Source organism: Ambystoma mexicanum, chromosome 1q, assembly GCF_040938575.1.
Source record: "Ambystoma mexicanum isolate Mex_15411 chromosome 1q, UKY_AmexF1_1, whole genome shotgun sequence".
Lineage (NCBI taxonomy): Eukaryota > Metazoa > Chordata > Amphibia > Caudata > Ambystomatidae > Ambystoma > Ambystoma mexicanum.
In genome coordinates this window covers 1,108,683,597-1,108,708,658 of record NC_090922.1, presented here as the reverse complement: position 1 = coordinate 1,108,708,658, position 25,062 = coordinate 1,108,683,597, and the positions used below count along the sequence as shown (strand labels likewise).

Below are 25,062 nucleotides of genomic sequence, written 5' to 3'. Positions count from 1 at the left end.
GGAGTGAAAATAGAAATCCAAAAAAGGGGGAGCAATGCGAGAAACGAAGTGGGAGCAAAATTCCTGTTAGGGAGAATTCTCTGTAAAGGCTAATTTCCCAAACGTAGTGAGTCCCCCAGCAGCTTTGCTGGATTTTTGGGGTTTATTTTTTTCTCCTGCTAAGAGTGAGACTCTTTTTCTTCCACTCTTTGGACATGATTTGAGGTGTTCCTTTGACTTTGTATGTGTTTTATGGGCTATGGGGTCCTTTAACCCATAGGGTTTCATGTGTTTTTGGTATGTGGGTTACACAGCACCCTCCGTGCAGTAACCCAGGGGTGTCGTAGCGACCCCCAAACATAGACTCCATACCCTGGGACTGACTACTGTCTTCCAGGGCATATAAAGTCACCATTGGCTTTACTAGTCTTAAATTGTGAACAGAACCAGTACAAACCATCATATTGTGGACGTACTGGGTGGGGCAATTCGATTGCCCCGCGGTCTGTTCGAGAGGGCACTGTCCAGTCCCCCCCGACCGGAGTTTTGGCTGGTGGCAGTGGATACTACTTTTTATATTCGACCGCGAATATATTCCTATGGGATTTTCCCCATTGTTCGAGGCTACCACTTTTTAATATAGCCTCGAACATACCGCCGGTTTATTAAATTAATATAAATTTACCGGTTGGTATTTTTTGCCGAAACTTGGTTCCAAAATGGCGTTTGTGTTCGCTTCTGTGACTCCAACCCAAGTTGAGCCCTTTGTTCCACTTTTTGGCTGGCTTCTCCACAGAAGCCTCCAAAAGTCGTGCCACTCTGGGTACCACAGGGGGTGTGGGAGGGGGTTTAGGCACCCTGGACTGAATTGCCTTGGCAACTCAAGTCGCACTCTGGTGTGATTGGCCCAGTGGTGAGCCGCCTGGCTCACCATTTAGCATGTTTGAGTGACAGCTAGGACTGATGAATGGGGGTTTTCTGCATAAAAGCAGGGCTTTGGGGACTGGAACTTCAGAAGTCGCCACAGGACCTAAAGAATCCGAGGAGGGAGACGCCGAGCCGACCTGCAACGACACCACCGGTGGAGCCCTGCTGAACCGTCTCACCACTTTTCCCGACGACAGAGGAGATCTCCAGTCCGGAGAGTCTTCTTCCTTTGACTGGTGGGGATAAACCAATTTGCCCGTCTTTTCACCTTCCTGGACCATCTCATGGCCGCCTTGCCTGTGCCAAGCACCCCAGCAACCGGAATACCACGGTTTACCACTACCGCGAAGAAAAGGGTAGTACCTTGTAACCGGAAAACTCTGCGGCTGGTTTCTTCCCTGGCAGTACAACGACCTTCACCTTTCCTCCACGTCGAGACCTCCTCTTCCTCTGGACGAAACGACTTGCACCCGCTGCCAGGAACAACTGCCCCTGCTGGAGCGTCCTTCCCATTTCCGGTAATGTGTCCCGCCTGTCTTCCCTTGCGACAGATCGTTCGGGGTGACAGTAAATCCTCGACTTTCTGACCTGGGTTAGCCTGGGCCTGTTAACTAACTTTTCCTGACTTGATCTCAATCTCTTGTGAACTATCTACAAAGACTCTTTGGGCATAACCCCACTGTGTGATCCTGGACACATTTCGCTTGCTCTCTCTAAGAGTGGGTCTGGCATTTGAACTTCTTTGCTCTCCAGTAGACTTTGCCTAACCTGCCTCACTGTGGTTCTTTTAAAAGTATTGAAATTGTGTGCTTTCATAACTCTGCCTTTTCCCTCCCTTTTTTTTTATAACTTATTAGAGTGCCACCTTAGGTTAAGCGCTCACCTCTGTCTGAAAATAAGTGGTGTTTCTCACTAACACTTGTCTAATAAGTAATCAGGGCTGTATATATATATATATATAATAGTGACTGTGTGTTGAATTTTCTTACCTCTTTTTGTGCTAGTGTAATTTACAAGTGTGTCTTTAAATAAATAATTATATACTTTTACACCAAAGCTCTGGTCAGTGTTCGCTTGTGCTACTGTATCTCTGTACCTATTGTGTATACTCTATATACTGCCTAACTCATCTTGAGAGAAGTCTGACTGCTCAGCCACAGCTACCAGGTAAATCTGGGTGGTACAGACTGCTACCAATTGGGTTTACTGCCAACCACCTGTAGTCCTAAATCTTTTGCAGTGGTCCCTAAGGGAACTGCACAGGTTTCTGCATAAAAATTCCCAAAGCTAATGGAAACGTATTGAAACAAAGAATTGGCGTGTCCACCAGGCGGGAGAATGATCGAGATTGCCGCAGATACCCCACTATAAGAAGAAGAAACCCTACCTTAGTAAGCAAACAGTGTTGTCAAAGAAGTGGGTTGTCCACCAGGCAGGAGAATAATCCAGGATAGCCGCACAGACCTGTAAGCAAGGCATGGCATCAACAGTAAGTGACCACAGTTCATGGGTGTTTTATTGAACTTCAACAAAGGGTTTAATAAACTCCTATCTAAGCCTAAATCTACCTATGAGAGCAAGCTACGACCATCAAATAATAATAACACGGTCTTAGTGTTGTACTGTAAAAATGTCTATACTAAAAAAAACTATTGCCAGTCCTTACCTCTAAATACAAATAGTGTGGGAAACAATATTATGAAAAGAAAGAAGTGTTCAAAATTATATGTCAGGTTGTCCAGGCTGTTGGCCTCCCTTCCCCACGTTTTCAGCACGGGACAAGCCGGTTCACTCGAGCATAGCACAATCTTTGGCAGCTTTAGCACAAGGGTACAGTCCAAAAACAATAAGTTCTTCTCCTCCTTTGATTTGCACAAGTATTCACTTCGGGTGACTATTCACCCTGGATTCTCCTCAGCCAGGCTCAGACCCCTTTGGCAAAATATTTGTAGTACATTCTCTTTCTCAGGCGACTCACGGTTCACACTGGATCCTCCTCAGCCAGACTCAGATCTCTTTTTCATACAATTAGTCTTGCTCAGTCGGGCTCGGACCAATGTCACTTTTACATCAAATATAACAAGACTTTCGAATGTGCATGGGGTTTGGCTTGACCCATTGCAGGACCACTCCGATTTCACAATTCCTCTTGTTTTCACCTTTTCATTGGATACCCAACAGACTTTTCAATGAGCACCCACGTTGTGCCGGACCACTCAGTCTATGGTATTGTATCTTAGCTTTAAAGTTCCATCACTCATCTGCTGTTTTAATTATATTTGTGGCGCTCACCACACACGCTTTATGCGCTGTCCCTCTTCAATATTCTTTACACAATGTTGCTGCTTGAAAACTTGGTTTCCTCACAGACCGGTTTGGTATCAGTCTCCCCAACTCACTGGCTGTGCTAGTTTCACTGGTGCTTCTTTGTTGTAGGTGTTAAGAACAGTACCACAGTGGCAATCGATTCTCCCCGCCCTGCCAGGGGGAGAGGAAGGGTGGCAGTTGGGAGGGCGCCACTCTCCATCCCTTCTTATAGTGCCAGTTTGCTTGTGCACACAGTAACACTGTCCATCAGCCCATACCTGTCTGTATGATGCGGGTTCGTTTTTCCTCCATCTTTTCCAGGACACTAAATGTCCCAGCATGCCCAACGGCAGAAAGTCGAGAGACCAGCTGAATGGAAGGTCCACCGAATGGCCGGATAACTAAGTACCCAAATCGGCAACATTATGAAGGAAATCAGCTACATGATGAACCAGACAACAGCAGGGGCCAGTGCATACACAAAATCCTCCCAAGACATTATGCTCAACTGTAACAGAGTTGCAGAATGGCACCCCAGTCAAAGTGAGGTTCTGACAGGCCTGCAAGGCCCTCACACAAACTGGGACTTCAACAGCATTACTCACCACCGTGGGCTGCCATTACAAAAACCCAGTGGACCCGCGCATGAGAAAAGGTCAGGCGTAGACCCCCACCCCCTTTTATGTCTTTTGCTGACTGTAACACCTCCCTTGGGAGGAGAACAAGGAACAATAAGCCGGGGAATCAGTGGGGAGAGACAAAAGAGGGGAAAAGGGAGATTGAGGGATAAAGGGAGACCTATGAAGCAGGATGTTGACAGATTTTTTTGTGAGGTCAGAAGATGTGAAGGCAGACTAAGAGACCTGGCAAGGGAAAGACAGTGCAGAGCAGCATGGAGAAGTTTTTACTCAGACTGTGTGCAAGGTGAGATATTGGTTGATGAGAGGAAGAGGCACTGGAAGTGAACGAGCATGTGTCTGAGAGGAGGCAAGAATAGGGAGGTGAGTGAAGCTGACATAATGAAAGGGGGTAACTGAGAGACAGGATATGAGAGGAGCAGTAGTGTTGTGGAGAGGGGAGAGCAGTGGTGGGGAGGAGTACTGGCCAACTTTTGAGTTTTCCCGGAGAACAGACAACGTCTTGAACAATGGCTTTCCTGAGCCAGATGACATTTTGTGCACATTCCTGAACCTGCGGGTTTGCTTTGCCCTTTTAACATGTCCTAATAAAAAAGTGTTGAGATGAATTTGCAACCAGGCTGTGTTTTGATCCCACTCGGCTGTGTGACAGTTTAAAAATAATTTCTTGAGCTGTCACCACTGATATGCAATTTAAGAATACTTTTGGTGCTCACTCCAGGAATTAAGGAAAACCTTTGCATTGGTAGTGACATCTGTTCAGGTCAGCATCACAGGAATTTATGGGAGCTCTATGCAGTAAGGATATGGAAGTATGTATTCTGTCTATGTCTAGAGCACATCCAGTGGCTCAGCATTTAACAGGGAGATATTGGATATATGGATAGCATCCTAAACAAGTTTCTTTTCACCCACGTGTTTGCGGTGTCTGATTCAAGATAAGCTAATGTTGGTCCATGTCTCCATTTTCCACAAGACTGTAGATGGAGCACACGTTTTTCACTGGTAAATGTGTAGCAAGGTTCCCATTGTCATGCCTGCCAGGCCTGCCCCTGCAGTTGATATTAACAAGAAAAGAAGGCTGCTTACTGATGTGCTTCACAAACAGCAGTTCGCCCATAGAACGGGAGCTAGACCGTTCTATTCACGATAAAAGCTCATGGGGAGGTTTCTATGGAGACAGCGGGTGTTTCAGGGACGCCGTGCTCCGAGAACTAATGCAGTTTACTGAGATCACCACATCACGTGATATCTAGTATCACGTGCCTTGTGGCGTTTCAATACATTATTTAAACACTGCTATGGTGGGAGCCGGTTGCTTCTAATTGAAGTTCCGACACTTGAAGCTCCGGTTGCTTTTCCGCGTTCTCGCTTGGCAACGCTGTATCCAGCTACTTCCTTACTATCCTCCGCGTTCTTTGCCGTTCCATCAGCATTTTCCAGCTCTCTGTTACCGCTGGGTTACAAGTACTGTTTCCTACAGGGATTACGAACTGAAGGCACGTAAAGTACTACCATGCTACACCTGCAGCGGCTACCATTGGGCTGCGGCTTGTGAACAGGCTGTGTTTCTGAAGCCCATATTTATTCATTTCATTCTGCCCTTGTACTGTTTTCAGCTGCTGTCTGCTCTGCTGTTCTTGGGCAATAACTATTATTTCTGCTAACGTTATCGCCCACAATTTAACACTTTTGAATTACGGACAACACATTTAATTCTGGCTCCTGTTATTGCACGTATTGATCTGCTCCATTTCCATTTATGTACACGTACTTCCATGAGTGCATTTACAGGGGTTGACTGCTGTTAGGGCTGCATTGAGAGCTACCTCTCCATTCTTGGATTGCTGTACCATATTATAGTGAGCTGGCAACTCTATCCTCAACCTTATCATTGGCATACAGAGACATGTGCACTGGACTCTAAGATGCTTTCCAGGGAACTACTCTGTGCACCAACCAGACTCTAGTGCGTCCCTCGTGCCGTACGGGTTCAAGTTCCTAACTAACCTTCCCTTCTTTACTCGTTGGTTCTGGACCTCTCCTGGCTCATCTAGGATCGCCTCACTTCTTCTCAATAAAGGTAGGGAAAACTATAGTGAACTTGTTATTCCTTTGGGTGTAGGAGGAATGGGGGTGAACAACATTGATCTTACCATACATTGAAATCGGTACTTTTTTTTTTTTTTTTTTTACTTGTTTTTTATCTAAATTTAGATTTTACAAGATCTGGTGTGAATGTGCTTCTTTTTTGTAGCAGGGCTCCAGAGGCCAGTCTCTCAGCTATCTTCTTTGCACTGCTGGTTGAATTTTGTCAGGGCAATTTGCAGAATCTTAACTGTGGCTAAGGTCCAAGCAGTCCTTCCTCCCCCAATTAACCGCGGCCTCCACTGCTCTTCTTCCGGCTCTGTCAACGGACTCAGTGTGTCGCGTAAGTAGGCTAGGCGTATAGTGGACAAAGGCTGGCAGCTAGTAAGTAAGTGTCTTATGTTTTCCATCTGGTCCGGCATCTTGCAGAGTCTGCAGGTGTTGTCATCTGACTAGCCTCTAATTTGAAGTATTTCATTTGTGGCAAGTTAGTTTAGACGTGCTCTTAGGAATAGTTGGCGAAGTGGTCTACTCGGGAATCTTCTTAGATATTGAGCTGTTTCGTTCCTCTTTAGTGCATAGTGTGGAAGGTGTTTCAAGAGTTTGTTGTTCGACGCTTTTTCCTCAGTAGCAATCCAGTCAAGGTCTGCCAGTTTCTTCTTGACTTTATCTGGATTTCCAATTAAATCAGCTTCTGTGCAAGCTACAAGGTCTAAATTTTGCTTCATCTTTGTTGCCCATTTCTTCAGCATTTTGCACTTTTCTCTGCATCCTTCCTAGTTTATCAACTGGTAGAGCGGGAGGCGTTGTGAAATGATGGTTTTCTGATATAAAGCCAGATTCTTTGCTTCAACCGACGATTTCAACGATGAAAGTCCCAATTCTCTCCTTATTCCAGCCATTGCAGTTGATTTTGGTAGGTTCAAAACAGTCCTCCAGAAATAACCTTTTAGCCTCAGCCAAAGGGTGTCCGGTATCTCAGGCATGGCTTCGGAACCATATGTAAGCGCCGGAACTGCTTTTGCCTTATAGAATTTGATGGTAGGTATAAGGGAGAATCTTCCATATTTGCTTTCCAGTATTTTGGCTTGGGTTGCCAGTGATCTTACTTTTGCCCATAGGTGTTCTTGCATGCTCGATTCCTGAGGCGAGTTGTCAATAATAACTCCTAGAAATTTGAATTTTGATGTTTTCTCAATCGGGACGTTTTCCATGGTCCACTTGAAATGTTTCTGTTTCTTTGTTGATTTCCCCAAAGTTATGATTTTTGTTTTTTCTTTATTTATCTCCAGGTTTGAGAGCTTGATGTAGTTTGCCAAATTATCTAATTGACGCTGCAGCCCTATTTGGGTTAGGTCCATTAGTACCATACTGTCTGCGTATGTTAGACGTGGCATTGATGTGTTTCCAATTTTTGCCGGAAAAGCTCTCACCGAGGCGTAGGAATCTTTGAAATCGCCCATGAATGCGACAAACAGGGCCGGTGCCAGAGGACAGCCTTGTTTCACCCCTCTTCGTATAGGTATTTCTTCCGACAGGTCGCCTTGTGTGTTTAATTTCACTCTGATGGAGGTATTCGAATGTAACGCTTTGATTGGAGCCAGAATTGCTTGCGGGCAGTTCCAGGAATACAATTTCTTCCATAGGAGTTCTCTATCCACCCGATCAAAGGCCTGGGTCAGGTCTATGAAGGCCACGAACACTGAGGCCCCTTCCTCAGCGACTTTGCTCTTGATTATGCTAAGGAGCATGATGTTTATCGTCGTGGATGAGTTTTTCTTAAAGCCTGCTTGAAAAGGATAGTTACATGGTGCCTCCGTTGCCCATAGTTGGAATTTCTTTAGGAGCAGCATGCCAAAAACGTTCCCGATCGTGTCGAGCAATGCTATGGGCCGATAGTTGCCAGGATCAGACTTGTCTCCTCTTTTGTAAATGGGTACCATGTTAGCTGAGTTCCAGGATTTTCACAGTATTTGAGGACTAGGTTGATAAAGGGAATCCATTGTTTTTTAAATGATTTTAAGTCAATGTTGGTGACACCATCTGGTCCCGGTGCTCGAGAGTTTTTTAGTTTGTTGATTATTTCCCTGATGTCCTCTAGGTTTGAGACATCCACCCACGGGCTGTCTTGTTGAATACAAACTTGGTCCTCATTTTCCGATGGTTTTCGGAACAGCGCCTCGAAGTGTAATATCCACTTTTCTTCGCTTACATGGTTTGCTGGCATATTGGTTTTCTGTTCTATACCAGTTTAAGAGGTTCCAGAAGCTCCTGGAGTTTTTTCCCGCTCCATTTATCAGGATCTCTTCTGAATCTTTCTGATATAGATTGATTCTGTGGGTTTTAATCCAGGCTTTATAGTTTCTTTCTTCTTGAATTACTTGTGCTACTAGATCCTGTGAGTTGTGTTTTTTGGCTTTTCGCTTTAGTTGTCTCAAGCTAGCCCTTTTTGCCACGACTTTTTTATCGTATAGATGAAATCGGTACATTTGCCTTCCTAGGAGAAGACACGTCGTAGTAGATGAGAATTACTGCTCTGCAACTGGTTCTTCATGTATTGGTGGACTCCTCGCTCTTTCCAGTGATCCACTGCTCTAGTTGTTAGTACTTCTCAGCTAGTGGGGTTGATCATTTGGAAGGTCTTTTTTACATCTGAAGAGATCCTGCATATTGCACAAAGGGCACAGCAGTTAAACCAGGATGCGTGCTGCATTCCTGGTAAGTCACTATATTCCTGTCAGGCTGAGATCCTGGTGTCTGCGGAAGCTACTGAACCCCCGACAATCCACCCGAAATGTGGCACTCTGAGCTGATATATATATAACCGCTCAGTTTACCTCACTTTCAGGGGAAAGGGGGAAGGGACAAAGAAACAAACACCAGGCTGGAAGCTATCAACTCGCTGGTTCTTCACCTGTAGTTAAAACAAACATGTAATACACCTCATTACTCAATGGGTTACTATACTAACCTTAAACTCTATATCCTTTACCAAAATAGTCAAAAAACCATACCTGGTACTTCTCTTCATTATGCCCAGAGAAGTGATAAGCAGACAAGAATCTTAAAGATCATTCAGCCTTCTCAGCAGGTCCATGAATGTAATATTTAACTTTGTAGTTCGTCTTCTCAACCTCAAGATTCTTGAACAAGGTCTAAAGTTCTTCAAATAAGTTTAAGGAAGTTCTTTTAAGTTCTTGTATTTGTTTTTAGATTTTCTTTTTAGAGTGTCTTTTACTCAGGAACAAATTTTAAACTTTCGATGAAATCTTCACGTGGAAAAGCCAGCACACGCGCTAAAATCCAAACCGCGGGAAAAAACACATGCGCTTTTCTCCAAGTCGCGGCAAATACACACACGCGCTGAAAATCCAAATCGCGGGTAAGACGCACACGCGCTAAAGTCCAAGACGCGATTAAAACTCACTCGCGCTAAAGTCCAACCCACGAAAAAATACGCATACGCGCAAAAACCAAATCGTGGGAAAAAAGCACACGCGCTTTTATTTTATCACGTGACACTTCTGAGAGCTCGCGCGAAAGCTCCACATAGATTAGTTCTTGCGCAGATACGAAACGCGTAATATAACACACGCGAACTCACGTAGGAAAAAACCCACGCGTATATGAACAGACGCGAGTCCAAAGTTCACGCTCGCGCTTCACTCACGCGCAGAGTTACACGCGCAGGCTCAAAGTAACCGGAAAAAAATCACGCGCTAGTTTGAAATGATACGTAGGAAAGAAAACAAACATACGCGCTTCAGTTTTTTAGATACAGATTTGCGATTTCAATCCTTTTAAATTAATATAACCTTTATACAAAGTTCATCAAAACATGAAAGTCACTTATCTTGTGATTGAGACTTGAAAACTTCTTTTCTCAGGAAATTGGAAATTTCTCACTCCTGTCCTGTGTCTCCACCAAACTCCATACACGACTCCTGTTATATTTTCAAAGATGCCGCTCGACTGCTTGAAACTTGACACCCTTGAACAAGTTAAGCAGGAGCAGCAAAGCACACGACCTCTCAGCTGGGCAAAGACGATGAAAGGCAGTTTGGAATGTTCACTGTCCTCCCTATAAACAATCTCCAGCCAATTAGAATTTAGACTGAGAACCTCCATCTTGGCTTGGGGCATTTTCCATAGACTGCAATGAAGGTTAAGGGCAAAATTGGCTGTTTAAAAATATAACCCATAATAACTTCCCAAAACCTTTCTATACTAAATATGTGTCTCCCCTGACCCAATGTAAATGAGTATATGATACTGTATGTAAAGAATATGTCGCTCCAACCTGACGGTACCTGACAGTTACTTATTGAAATGTCGGTTTTCTCTACTGGTGCACAATTGTGACACCCATACTCTCATGCCAAACATTAGTGCTCTGACCAATCAGCCACAATGAGTGAAAAATTCCTTTTGCATTCCTTATTTGTTATGTTCCAGGCCAACCATCTTCACAGTTTTAACTTAATTTATCACATGGGTGTAATAGTCATCCATAGAAATCAAAGTAATCAATTATAAAACTGGCAGCAGCAAAGGTAGCGGCTTAAAAGCTTTGCTCCTGCCTCCTGAAGATTCTGCTTAGACAATTAAAACATGATAGACTTCATTGAAACGGGCGGGGGAACGCCTCAATTAGACGATCTAGAGATGGAGCAGAAGGAACCACTACTGAAAACCCTGATCTGAGTTCCCAGCCATCAAAAGGGGTTGGGGAAGAGAATGCAAGGAAGGGAACAATCCCAACTGTTTGTGCTGAAGGACAGACCACAGAAGATTAGCTTATGGAAACCATGGACAGAGTGGTCCCATCTATAGGGAAGATCAACCAAACTGTGCAGGAGATGAAGAAGGATCATGCTTAAGTCAAACAATAAACTGAAGAGTTGGAGAACAGAGTCTGTACTACAAAAGATCATATTCAAGCTCTGGGGGATAGAAAGGTGTTTGATTTAACCCTGATGTTGTACACAGCAAACAAAAAGAAATCTGATCAGGAAAACGACTCTAGGAGATCCAACGTTAGGGTAACTGTATTTCCAGAAGATATTGAGAAAGGTCGTATGGTGGATTTTATGCCAAAATCTGCCTAAACGATTGGACCTCCCCTCTGGTAAGCCATTGAAAAAAGAAAGAGCACACTGCACTCTGGCTCCAAAACCAGGTCTACCCCCACTTGCAATATTAGTTACATTTTTGAGGTTTCTGGTGAAGGAGACGAGGATGGGGAAGGCCAGGGACCTAGGAAAAATAAACTGTGGAGAGAACAGCAAAATTATGTTCTTCAATGACTATAGCAGAGAAATTGCCTCACAGGAAAATATTCACAGAAGTGAAACAAATTGCCAGAGGAAGAATCCCTCACATTACATGCAGTATCCAGCAATAATTATCTACTTTTATCTTCAAAATGTTGTGGTCTTTTTTTGGGTTTTGTTTTCACATTATTTACCCAAAATGGTGCTTATAACCTGTGTGCGTTATCGACTTTAAAGCTTCTAAACAGCAGTATGGAAACAAATGAGGGTCATTGTCCTCAAAATACAGAAGTAGCTCATACTACAATAAAAGAAAATGAAGAGAATTTGGCATAGTGTTGCGCTACGTAATATGGCATAGCGAGTCATCTATTACCAGGAAGTTAAGACCGAAAGCCACAGCGGATCTCTCGGTCCAGCATGCATAAACAAACACATTTGTGATTCGAGCAGTGAGGGAAATAAAATGGGCAAAAAAGAACATTCCTCGTTTCTAATCCATAATTGTATAGTCTGATTGAAACAGGCGTAGATTAGCGGAGCAAAAAGCTTCCGTATTGTTGTGTTAGCGAGATGTTGGCAAGTATTCTTTCAGCACAGGTGTTTGGATGCCGGCCGCTTTGGCACAGCCCCTTAGGCGCAGTTAGCCTTCTGGTGCACCCTGTTGGCTGGCTGCAGCCAACAGGGGCAGGGCCCGGTGAGTGGTATATATTCCCTTAAATATTATGTCATCCCGAACACACAATGTAGTGGTTGGGGTGACAATATATTTAAGGAATGCACGGCACTATACAAATAGGGCCACATTTTAACTTAAAACTCCATTCACACTACCCTGTCTTGAATGTTATGACATGCTAGACACAGCAAAATTGAAAAAAGAATAACATTTGGAGGGTAGGTATGTTGCTATGAATATAGTAGTAGAAAATAAAAGGCTAACGCTTATTAATATTTATGCACCTAATGTGACAGAGAATCTTCTTTGAAGAAATTGATAACGTACTGAAGAACATGGTGGGCAACAAAATTATATTAGGTGATTTTAACAGAAAACTGGACAATATACAAGACAAGGCAGGAGTTCAAAATGTGTATACAGAAGAGAGGACTAGGAAGGGTCTTTTAACCATATGCATTTATGGGATCCGACTGATGGCAGACACGCGTTGCACCAATATGTTAAGCAATACACCTTTCATTCAGCACCTTATGGAGTACCTACAAGTATAGCTCTATTTCTAGTTAGCAAAAATGTCTTCATAGTCACGAATCAGACATCTATACCCATTGTAATCTCTGGCCATGCTTGCACTGAGGATATTACACGAAGGGAAAAGCCATTCGAGACTTGATGGACATCTTCTATTAGATAAAGACTTTGCTGTTCATATTGAGAGAATAAACAACATTCACATAAAAAACACTATAGAGACATGTTTGGCAATCTGTATTGATGCAGAAAAAGGTGTCCAGTCAATTGGTCGACAGCAAACTGGTCGACTGCAATTTGGTCGACACCATTTGGTCGAATGCCAAATGGTTGAATTTTTTTTTTTTTATATATGTGTTTTGTGGGTTTTCGTGTGGGGGAAAAAAAAAAGAAAAAAAAAGGGGGTTGGGGGGGGGACCCCCCAATAAAAACCAAAAAAAGGGTAAAAAAAAAAATAAAAATTCGACCATTTGGCATTCGACCAAATGGTGTCGACCAGTTGTCCTGTCGACCAAATGTTTTCGACCAATTGACTGGTAACTGCAGAAAAAGTCTTCGATAGTGTGAGCTTGTATTATTTGCGAGAAGTTTGTTTTATTGAAGAAAAATTGTGGTCCCCAATTTCTGAAACTCTTCACAGCTTTGCAAAGTGGAGCAAAAGCAAAAGTGACAGTGAATGGACGTACTTTGAACTCATTTGTTATTAAGAGATGTACTCCACAGCGCTGCCCGTTGTGCCCAAAGTTTCATCTTATTATAAAGCCATTAGCAATCTGATTAGAGACCATCCTGATATTAAAGGAATAACAAAAGATAACTGCACCTCTAAATCATTGCTCTATGCAGATGACCTTTTTAGTACTACTTCCGAACCCAGAATGTTCCTTTCGGGTGTTGAGGGAAGTGTTGGGAGAGAGGTGGTCTATCCCGCCCCTCTCCCCACTCGCGCAACACAGATCTCACTTGTGCGGAAGGGGGGAGATGTCCCGCCTTTCCTCCAACTACAATCTGTGTTAATCACCTACTTATTACTAAATAAACTAAACCTTATTAACGTGTAAAGACTCCATTTTAGGTAATCCGCCAAACGCCATCTTTTACCAGGCCTGAAAATGATCTCTAAAAGCCTGTCTCCCCCTCTGGCCCGTGCTTCGCACCACCAGACCAGGCCCCCGCCCCACTGCCTCCTGCCAGATTCACACAAACCCTATTCTCACGAAAGTTCAGCTATTCATTGTTGCAACTTTTAGTGCCATCCCAGAACGGATGAGCTCACTGCACTGTGTGAGACCAGACCATGCCCCCATCTGAGTGCCCATCCATCTCCACTAACCGGCTTGTGCCCCTTTTTGACCCCCCGCAACCTCGTATGCTGTAAACTACCAGGCTTATGCCCCTCTACTCTTTGATACAGATGCACATCTGACCCCCTGTAGTGGCTAAACAAAGAAACCCGGAGAGCCCTGCCACCAGACACTCATATATTCTAATACTAACACTTGTCTATTCGTATCATTAGGCATTAGGTAGATCAAAACATCCAAGGTGGGCATCTGGGTCGGGGACTCTAGGTTTATGGATACTGGGGTGCAGAGGTAACAAGGCCTGCCTATAACGTGTCTATGAACTCTGGGAAGCACCCATATTCTTACCCGACTTTATGAGTGTGATTTGTCTCATGCTCTCACATGCTGTTATTACAAGATCAGTTAGTCAGGGAAGTGTCATTTTTGCTGGTCCAACTTTCACCTCACAGAGATGAGCCCAGATGATCCACGTGCTGCGAGAACGACAACCAAGCACCAACCAATCTGACTTGGTTTGTACCTAAAGATCAATGCAGCACCGATGGCTAAACCGAAGTGTGTTGCAGAATTGTACATTTGTGTCATGATGTCATCGGTGATGATTTTCTCTTTTATAATGTGCTGCCCGTGTAATGTTTGGCAGAGCGCTCTCCGGGCAGCAGAGTTCTCAGCATGCACAATTTACCTCATATAAACTTTGTTCTACTTGCAATCTATCTCCTGGTCTCATTCCCCACTGGGGTGTGTCCATTATTCTGATTTTTGGATATTGTGTCTGGGAGTGGGCACCTTCATTTGGTGACCATCCGACGTGATATTCCGCGACGTCCCCGTACTGCGGCGAGATCCAGGGCTTCCCCAGAAAGGCTGACCCCCACCTACAGCTGACCAGATTCAAACAAAAACGCGTACGCAGCAAGGCAGGTTTTGTGGGTACCGGCTTGGCAAATACCAAACTGCTTGCCGGAGCTAGGCAGGGCCCTGACGGGGAGGCCCCCACTTGTGGATAGACCACGAACTGAGGCTCTCGGAATAACACGGGCAAGTGAGTATTGATTGCGAGGGGAAGTAAAGGAGGGAAAAGAAAGGTGTGGAGCAGATTAATTAAGGGGAACACGCAAGGGTTGGGTTGAGTGCGACTGAATGGAGTGATTGTTGAGAATGGAGCGCTTTTTCTTTTCCATGGCCATTAGGTTTTTATATAAAGGAGTACAGTGAGAAAATTAGATACAGGAACATAGCTCTGAAAAGAGGTGGAAGGCGGCGCCACGTAGTATTATCCCGATCAGTGCTGGAAATCAGCAAGGAAATGGAATAAAGTAGGAGCCTTGTATATTTAGTAGGCTTGGAAATGATTAGCATTTAGTTTCTATACTCTTCTATAACTCTTGAGGAGGTAGGCCCAGGAGGGTCGAGCGTGATCTGAGTGTTGAGTGTGGGGAAGGAAAACTGAAGGTTGCGTAAAGGGGGACTAGGGCATATGAGTTTATTTTAGAGTGTTTCATGTTCTTCGTTTGATGTTGTCAACGTAATTGTTGGTTTGTACTGTGGAAATGTTCACTGGTTTATGTTTTATGTAAATTACATGAAAATGCATAAGTTATGTTTTGAAAGTAAATAATTGAAAACTGATTGATACGTTAGAGGTTGACGTGTTACGGTACAGAGAAAATAGAAGAGAGGGAAAAGGCCCTTTCACAAATATGGGTTTAGATACGCCACTCGCACACATTTGTAAGCATCTTCCCTGGGACAGTGATCAAATACAAAAATACCATGGCCAGTGGGTAGCTGAAATAAAAAGGGAGGGGTCACCTCACATCTGGCCAGAAAGAGGGTCTTTTGATAAGAATATTGGACCATGTAGTAACATATTTAAAGGCAAAGTACAAAAGGCAACAGCTTCAAAATAGACCAGCGGTGCTACATTTGTGGAGGATGTTCGAGGAAACGGCCCCTACACATAAGCAGGAAAAGGAAATGGAGCACATAGCCATGCCGAACAACAAAGGAGGAGCTAAGGGGAAAGAAAGGGGAGAGCCAATGAAAATATACCCATTGCTTACAACACCCGCAGAGGGGTACATGGATCCAGTGTATATGCCAGGGGCCACCGCGCCCTTAACTCCCGTCACTGCACCACCTCCTCCATACGTCCCGCCAAGCACAACTCCTGAAATCGCCATTTTGTTTTCTACGTTTGTCTCTTGCTTTCTGTTAAAACTGTTTTGCTGAAAACTTATTCTGATCCAATAGTACATTATTGTTCATGCATAGAGCAAGGCCGCAAGAGACTTGTTGAAACATAACGCAGCGATCCACACAGAAATGCCCGGTCTCCTCCCTCACAAGTCCTTGGAAGTAAGCAGCAAGGCATTTAATCAGTACGCAGGTGCCAGCTAGTCTTGCTAATACAGTAGAAATGTTAGAAACAAACATTTAATGGCTTGATTTATGCTCTTCTTTGCGTACCCCCTTTCCTGAGCCCTGTAGAAGCCCTGGAGAGCGAGTGGACCCCCGGTACACGAATAGAAACTAGGAGATAGCGAGGCCTGGAATGTCTCTCCCCTGCACAAAGCTTGCTTGCAGAGAACAGAAGCAGTGTGTTCTTATACCAAAGAATTGTGCCTGCAGGCTCATGAAATTGCAAACTGTTGCTAAATAAATGTCTGAAGGTGTCATACTCATCACAATTGTCAATCATCGAACCCAATTCAAAGGAAATACATTATAGGCGGTATTGTACGTGTCACCACTGATTGTAAGATGCTTGCTTTGTATATATGTAACTGTTGTACGATTCTCACTCTCTTGCGTCCCCCGGGGTCTGGAAACACACATCGCGGGGCGTGGGACCCAGTTGGCCAACTGTGACTTTTTGCATTGCATTAAACCCTTGCTTTTGGGAATACAACCTCCTGTCTGTCGTATCAGTTTGTGTGTGGTGATTGTGCCTTGTTTCCATACGCGATGGGTCCCCTAGGGGCCCCTTCAAGATGGCGCCCGAATAGGGACCCTCCCCCACTTGTTCCATCGTTTATGTTGTAAAATAAGGAAGGCGGAGAAAACAGCGAGGACGGGACGATAGAGCCAGGATCAAGAGGTGTTCGGGGTGCCCCTGTGAAAGTGATGAGACTCCTTTGCAGATCTGCACACGACTGATCCCTGATCGACGTGCCCGGCCAGAGAACAAGGAGGCGAGGGCCCAGAAACGAGGCAGAGTGAGCCAAGATACGCAGACACAACGATTATTGGTTGCGTCAGTATACGGACGAATTGCGTCTTGATAGACGACTTGATTGATCAGGTGAGTCGTGCCCCGATATCGAAGTAACCCTGATATTAGTTGAGAGTTGATTTTGCAAAATCAAACACCCAGTGTAAGGTTGATTAGCCGAGGGTAAGGTTAAAACATGCCTGGGGTATGGTCCACCTTAGCGGGATTTTTCCGCTGCCGTAGACAATCTTTGGAAACTGGCCAGGTTGCGCCACCCGAGGGGTCACCGGCATATGAGATGTATGTTAAGTATGGTGTAGGAGCGATAATGTTTTGTGAGATTTGGCATAGGCAAACCAGAAAAGAGGAAAATTTGCAAGTGCCAAATCACGGGAGTTTTGAGATTCTGAGAATGGATTATTTGGAGAAGGTGTTGTTGAAAAAGAAAACACGTCTTGCGGCATTTGATATCCTTAGGGACTGGAGAAGGGAAGCTATGCTTTGTTGGAAAAGTAGAGAGAAGAGCGCGCGCAGGCATAAATCGAAAGCAGAAAGAGTGAAAGAAAAGCAGGAGGAGGAGTGGAATGATAGTTTGAGAAAATCAAATAGACGTGGTCAGTTGAGTATAGATACATTTACCCATAACAAGAGTTGCATTCATCAGATGAGGTAATAAACAAAATATTAACTGATACAAGGCGAGGCCCAAGGAGGGAGAGACTAAAAAGACAGCGCCAGTGACTATTGCTTAGCCCCTCCCTATTATTCAGATCCCAGCACAGTCACAGATCCTACAATCAGCGCCTCCCATTAGCCAGCCAGCGCCGCAACAGTCACTTCCCGTTCCCGTTGTCCCATCCGCACCTCCCTCCCAAGAGATTGTTTCTGTCCCATCTGCCCCTCCAATAATTGAACTTGAACTCATTGAAATGAGAGAGGGGACGGGGCAAAGTGAATGCGCTAGAGTGACCCGTAGTGCGATCAGCAAGGAGAGAAAACGAGAGTTGCAAGCACAGGTAGAGATGTTTATAGACGGGAATGATGAAACGTCGACGCTGGCTTTGATGTATGATTTCAGGAGGAGCAATGAAAGACAGGTAGTGTTGGAATGCACGGGGGAATATTTAAAGGGGAAATGGAAGCAGTTGATTGGGAGGGTACCGCCACAGCAGTTGTTGGATTTGAATGCATTAGCAAGTTGTAGAGAGAGAGATGAATAAATAAGGGAGCATGTAGACAGACTTTTTGAATTTAAGAATGAACTTGATGGGGGCGCTGTTGCGCCGAAGCAAGATGGGCGCCTAGGTGTTGAGCTCCGGACGGGGGAGGAAAAAAAAGATCCTTCGCGTTCAGGCCCGCGACCACATTGCATCCGCTTGAAATCGACGGTGCATCTCTATAATCCCATCCCCTGTGGCCTGGGAAAGTTTTGTGGAGAACCACGCCCCCGGCGCCAAGCTGTGGCCATCTGGCCCCTGATGGGACTCCTTCTGTTCGACAACCCGTCTGACGCTCTGTGGACCGCGGCCCTCCCGGCCACTTGAGGGCGCGGCGTTGCGGCCTGCTGCAGGGAGGGGCCTACGTGGCCAGGCTCCTTCTCTCTGATCCCCCGACGGCTCCCTCGCCCTGCTGGCCCGCCATACCTACTGTGGATGCGACATCCGATGACACCGGCGACGCCTTTGCTGAGAGACTACCGACACCGCTGGCCTGCCGCCTGCGCCCCTGCGCCCACCCACACAGCTTCTTCAATCCGTTCACCCCTCTGCGGGCCGGACGCCAGGTAGGGGGCGAGGGCCGGGGGGGTTGAGTGGCCTTCTCCACTGGCCGAGCCGGTGCCTATGCCCGTGTGCTCGGGCGCCTGTGGAAACTCCTATACCTTGTCGGTGGTTCCTGGACTTGGCCCGACTCATACGCGCCATCTTCGCTCCCTGCCACTGGGCACCCGGATCGCTCGTGCCCCTGCTGGGAACTTCGAATCTTTGACTTGGGGGCATACACGTGGACTCCTATACAGTTTATCCCGCTCCCCATGCAATGCATCTACCGGGCCTCACTACCCAGGGAATCTCTTGCAGGGCCTACGTAAAGCTCAGGAAACGCTGCTGCTCTGCTGAGCCACACGCTCCTGGCTGTGTTTTCGACCACCCCTCTGCCATCGCTGCACCGGCCATATCCTCCCGCACCGGCACAGAATATCAGTGATCCGCGGCGGCACCGTGGGACGAGCCTTCAGCGGTCCTTGCCTCCCCGGAGGGATTCATCCTGAGCTGCAACCGAGCGTGAGCCTGCCAAACCCGACGGCTGGCACTTTTGGGTGCCGGCGAATTGAGCTTTAATTGCCAGCATGACCAAGGGAGCGGGAGCCGGGAGGAAGCAAAGCTCGCTGAATATGTTCACTAAAACGCCCTCCAGACCGCTGACTGACCCTCCAGAGGAATCGCCCACCGCCTCCTCATCCTCATCCCCAGATGACTCGCAAAAAATGCTGGAGTACATGCGCGAAGATTTCACCACACTTCATACCAAATTAGACGATATGAATGGTACCATCTCGTCGATAAAGGCTCATATCGAGAGAACAGATAGCCGGGTCGCTGACATCGAAACAAGGGTTGGCACCACTGAGGATGAACTGGGCTCCCTCCGTGTGGCGGTTACCACTCTCACTAGTCGGGTCCTGGCAGTGGAGAAGAAGAATGACGACCTTGAATCCCGCTCTAGGCGAAATTATCTCTGCATTGTTGGCGTACCCGAGGACGACATTGGTGCGCCCATGGAGGAATAAGTGGAGCGAACTCTATTAACACTGCTGGATCGCCCCAAACTTTCAGCTCAATTTGCGGTGGAGAGGGCACACCGCTCCCTGACCGCGAAACCCAGGCCGGGCGCACCGCCCCGCCCCATCATTGCCAGGATCCTGAATTTCCGTGATCGGGATGCTCTCCTACGGGCGGCCAGGGTTAAGGGGGAACTGCTCCTTGGGGGGGCGAGGATACATCTATATCCGGACTTTTCCGTGGCAGTGCAGCAGGAGCGGAAAACCTTTATAGCTGTGAAGAAGAGACCCTGGGACTTAGGAGTTAAATATACTATGCTTTTCCCCGCAAAACTGTGAATCGAACACTCTAATCAAACTTTCTTTTTCACCATCCCTGAAGAAGCTTCCAGATTTATCGACGAACACTTCCCGGGCTGAGCCGCTTCTTCCCAAACTGGGATGTATGTTTAATCTGCATATTACCGTGCCTAGGATGAGTGGGGAACCCCTGCTGGCTTCTCCCCTTATGATGGCACCCTTTCGTTGAAATTCATTGGTTGCTGGTTTATTCACGTTGCTCCTTTTATCCTATGCAATGGTGGTCTTGTTTGCCACGCTGACTCATTGTCCCAGAGGCATTACTCTCCGGCAAGACCCCGTCTTGGGTATTAATCTATGGTTACCACTATGTCCCCGAGGGTGGGTCCTCGGACTCCTCTCCCGCCCTTATCACTCAAACTCCATATTTGGCTCCCTAGATGGTATATTGGGACCCAAGGCTGCTTTCCTCCTGCTCACTTGTTTCATTTCCTACAGGCCATGGCTCCCCCTGTTACCTGCCCATGCCTCATATGCTATGGTTAATAATATTAGATTGCATAGTCTCCTCACGCTCTCCCCAGTCCGGTGCGCCACTGCCCGGCAGCTAACAGTACCCTAGGCGTAGATGCCTAGAATTTCTTTGTTTATATGGGTTTGTTTGGGTCTCGTCCTTCTGATTGGGGGAGGGATGTGGGTGGTGGGAGGGGGTGGGTGTGTTATGGTTGAAAAAGTCTTGACGACCACTAGAGGCGCCCCATGCGTTGAGGTAATGTCTTTAGAGTACACAAACGGGGCTCCGCGCACCGCAGGATCCACTAGCTCCCTGTGGTTGGCGCCCCTGTGGCAGGAATACAAGCAGTACTCACGCGAGTATGGCTAACACTGATGTGACCTTCATGAGCTGGAATATTCGGGGGTTGGGCAATCACAGAAAGATGAGACAGGTACAGCTACATGCTGAACGTCATGGGGTGAAAATTCTATGTATACAGGAAACCCATGCTCGATCGGAGCAGTGCGAGCGATTTGCTAGGCAATGGGGAGCCCAGAGGTACTATACTAATTATTCAACGCAAAGCCGTGGCACCCTCACTCTGATACACAAGAGCCTGAATTTCACATGCCACCACTCGCACATCGACCCTCCGGGCAGATATGTGTTCATTGCTGGCAGATTGCTCCACCAAGAGATAGCCATCCTAAATATATATGGTCCCAATATCGACGACCCTGAATTTTACCTACACCTAGCTTGCCTCCTTGAAAGCTTCCCCCTGCTTCCAATATTATGGGGGGGGGGGGGCAATTTCAATACCATACTAGATGTCGCCCTAGATAGGTCAGGCACCAGACCTCGTCAACTTTCCAAGGCAGCCTACACTATCCTTACATCCCTCCCCCGGCTGGCACTTGTGGATGTATGGCGTCTAATGAACCCCGATTCTTGCATGTTCTCCTTTTATTCTTTGGTTCACGATTCTCACTCCAGGATAGATAGATGGCTAATAACGGACACACTGGTCAGATCAGTATCTCACTTGGCTATCCTCCCTAGGACGATCTCGGACCATTCACCGGTACTCATGTCCCTAAACTGGGGCCAGGATGCCGAAAAAGCTAGACTGTGGAGGCTAGGTCCACATGCGCTCCTCGACCAGGCCTTCGCAGCTGAATTCGAATCCTCCATTGAGGAATTTTTTGAGATCAATACAGATTCGGTAACATCGCATGCTGTCCTGTGGGAAGCGTTCAAAGCGTACGTTAGGGGGATAGCCATATCCAAATGCTGCGGCATCCTTAAAGAAATCCGCTTAGACATCGCTCCCAGTGAAACGGCCCTAGCTATCCTGGAGTCCCAATATGCTCAGGACCATTCCCCAGCTACTCTGGCTGCACTGGGTTCCGAGCTGGACAGGTTTTGTGACCTTGCCCAGCGGGAGGTTACATTCCTAGACTCCCCCCAGGCGGCGAGGAGATACGGTGAGGGCGAACGCCCGGGTCGTTTGCTAGCCAGACTGTTGCACCGGGAGTTCGGTGCCCCCCACATACCTGCGATAGTCAGACCCGATGGCTCGCTCGCCACCTCCCCCCAGGACATCAACTCCCAGTTTCAGCTATTCTATACCTCCTTGTACTCTGCTGTCGATGGTCCCCAAGCCCCAGAAATTCACTCCTACTTGGAGGCCCTCCCCCTATCTGTGCTGTCCACAGAAACCAGCCTACTCCTGGAGAGACCGTTTACCTCTGAAGAGCTTGACAAGGCCATTGCATCGCTGGCATCAGGGAAGGCCCCTGGCCCCGACGGGCTCCCCATTGATTTTTATAAACAATATAAGTTGATCCTGATTCCGCAGTTGATGGCCTTGTGGGAGGAGTCGTGTGAAAAGGGTATTCTCCCCCCGTCTCTCCGAGAGGCGCTGATAACAGTGCTCCTTAAGCCGGGTAAGCCCCCCATTCAGTGTGGCTCATATCGACCGCTGTCTCTGATTAACAGCGATGTTAAAATATATGCTAAATTGCTTGCCAATCGCCTAGCCCCACATATGCCGCACATTATTCACCCCGACCAGGCGGGATTTGTCCCGGGTAGATCTACATCCCTGAACTTGAGGAGGCTCTTCAATGTAATCATCAGAATCAGTCCCACCACGCAGGCTGTTGCAGCCACCCTAGACATGCAGAAGGCCTTCGACTCAGTCTTGTGGAGGTATCTATGGCGAGTCCTCGAGAGGTGCGGGTTCGGCCCCAATTTCCGTGCATGGGTCGGGTTACTTTACACTGCCCTGTCGGCCAGGGTTCGGACCGAGGCCAGATGCTCTGCTCCCTTTCAGATATCCAGAGGTACTCGCCAGGGCTGCCCCTTCTCCCCCCTTATATTCACCATTGCAATGGAACCCTTTGCGGACATGGTACGCCAGTCCCACTCGCATAGGGGCCTACGCATGACCAACCAATCCGATGTGATCTCCCTATATGCCGACGATGCTCTTCTCTATATCCGGTCTCCCAACTCTAATCCCGCCCCATGCTAGCAGATGTGGCTCGCTTTAGTGACATATCTGGCCTTAAAATAAATTGCTCCAAGTCCACTTTATTTCTACTTACAGATTCCACACAATCCCCGCAGATTTATGTGGCTTTAACTGGTCGCCATCCAGCATCACCTACCTGGGGGTGGTGGTCTCCCGCCACGTAGCCAAGCTTTGCGAGGATAATTATTAGACTTATTTAACTAAACGTGCGGTGAAGGCCTCCAGCTGGTCCAGACTCCCCATTTCACTAGCAGGTAGGATCAGAATCCTTAAAATGGTGGTATTACCCCAACTCCTGTATCGTTTTACCAACCTCCCTGTGTGGCCTTGGGATGCTTTCTTCAAAAAGCTGTGTCAGATAACCAACACCTTTCTATGGCATTCGGGAGCTGTCCGCCTTAAGCTGTCCACATTGACCGCTCCCAAAGAACTGGGTGGATTCAACGCTCCTGATTTCACCAGATACTGGATAGTAGCCCAATCGCAGTTTTCCTCGTATTGGTTTAATACCACTGATCCCGCCCCCCCCCCCCCCACATGTTCGGCTGGAAAAACTAGCGGTCTCGGACCGTGTGATAGGTTCCCTGATCCTCAAACCAGCACCCTCTGACCCAGACTCCGCGGACCCGGTTGCTGCCACGTCCTTGGCATTGTCCAAACTCTGGGCAATGGTTAGCACGCCTCATCCGTTTCACGGTGACCTGCCGTTATGGAACTTTCTTCCCGATGTCCCACATATCCCACAGTCAGTCGTGTCACACTGGGCAGATGCTGGCTTCCTGGCACTCCGTGATGCCTATGAACGGGAGAACTTTGCTGAGTGGCTGGATCTTCCCCCACTTCTTAGGGGCCGACCTTCATTTTGGCTACAATACTCCTCATTACGTAAGAATCTAAAATCCAAATTCCCCGATTTCCCTGCCTTGCCCCCAGATGACCCAATAGTGGCGGAACTCTGCTCCTACCTCTCCTTTAGGGGCAAAGTGTCGAGGCTTTACTCATTACTGCAGAATAGGACGGCCCCCTCCTTTACGGGGCTGAGACGCGCGTGGGAAGAGGATCTGGGAGTTGAACTCACTGACGAGAGATGGTCCTGTATGTGTGGCCGCACTCACGATGTATCCTATAATACCAGATTTAAACTAATACAATTCAAGGTGCTACACAGATACCATCATACACCAGTAAGACTACATTGCATGTTCAACACTGTTCCTCCCAACTGCCCCAGGTGTGGCATGGATCGAGCTACCTACATTCACATGTTATGGCACTGCCCCGTCTCACTCAGTTCTGGTTGGACGTCTGCTCCACGCCATCAGATATCCTGGAATATACCATAGCCCCCACCCCACTACACTTCCTATTTCACGATCTCCCGAAGCTTCCCCGCGATTCTAGGAAGCTTGCAGGTCGGCATGCTGTTGGCAGTCCGCTGTATACTATTATGATGGCTCCGTCCCAGGGCCCCTACCTATGCACAGTGGCTCAGGTCGATCACATGGGTTCACGATATTGAGGAATCTTGGAATGCAATGCAACACTCCCACTCGAGACCGAGAGACATCTGGTGGAGGTTTCGGGACTATATGGCTGCCATGGCCTCACCCACTGACTCTCGTGTCCTCCCATAGGTGCTCCCCATAGATGCTGCTCTTTTTCTAATATAGCTGTTGATATCCAGCCTGCTACCTCATCTTCTGTAAAGCGTAATTGATGCATGACATGTGATTAATAATGTACGTTGTTAATTCTATTGACTCATTGCCGGTGCCATGTGGCGCCTTGTCCGTTTCTGGTGTGTTGTCAAGACAAATAAAGAAAGTTTAAACAAAAAAAAAGAATGAACTTGATGATGCATATGCTGAAATGTTTGCCACACCGGGGAAGAGGAATAAAGATATTAGGAGAGACAGGGGGCGGTGGCGATACCATATGTACAGCAGCGATTCTTGTCGTCAAGACAAACGGGTGATAAACTAAAAGTATGTATATGAGA

At 46.9% G+C, this 25,062-nt stretch overlaps 1 protein-coding gene across 4 annotated transcripts in view; it reads right to left on the bottom strand.

Moving 5' to 3' along the window:
- Positions 1-25,062, bottom strand: part of CCDC18 (coiled-coil domain containing 18) — a 2,185,916-nt gene that overhangs the window by 1,784,040 nt on the left and 376,814 nt on the right. The gene's annotated exons all lie outside the window — the stretch shown is intronic.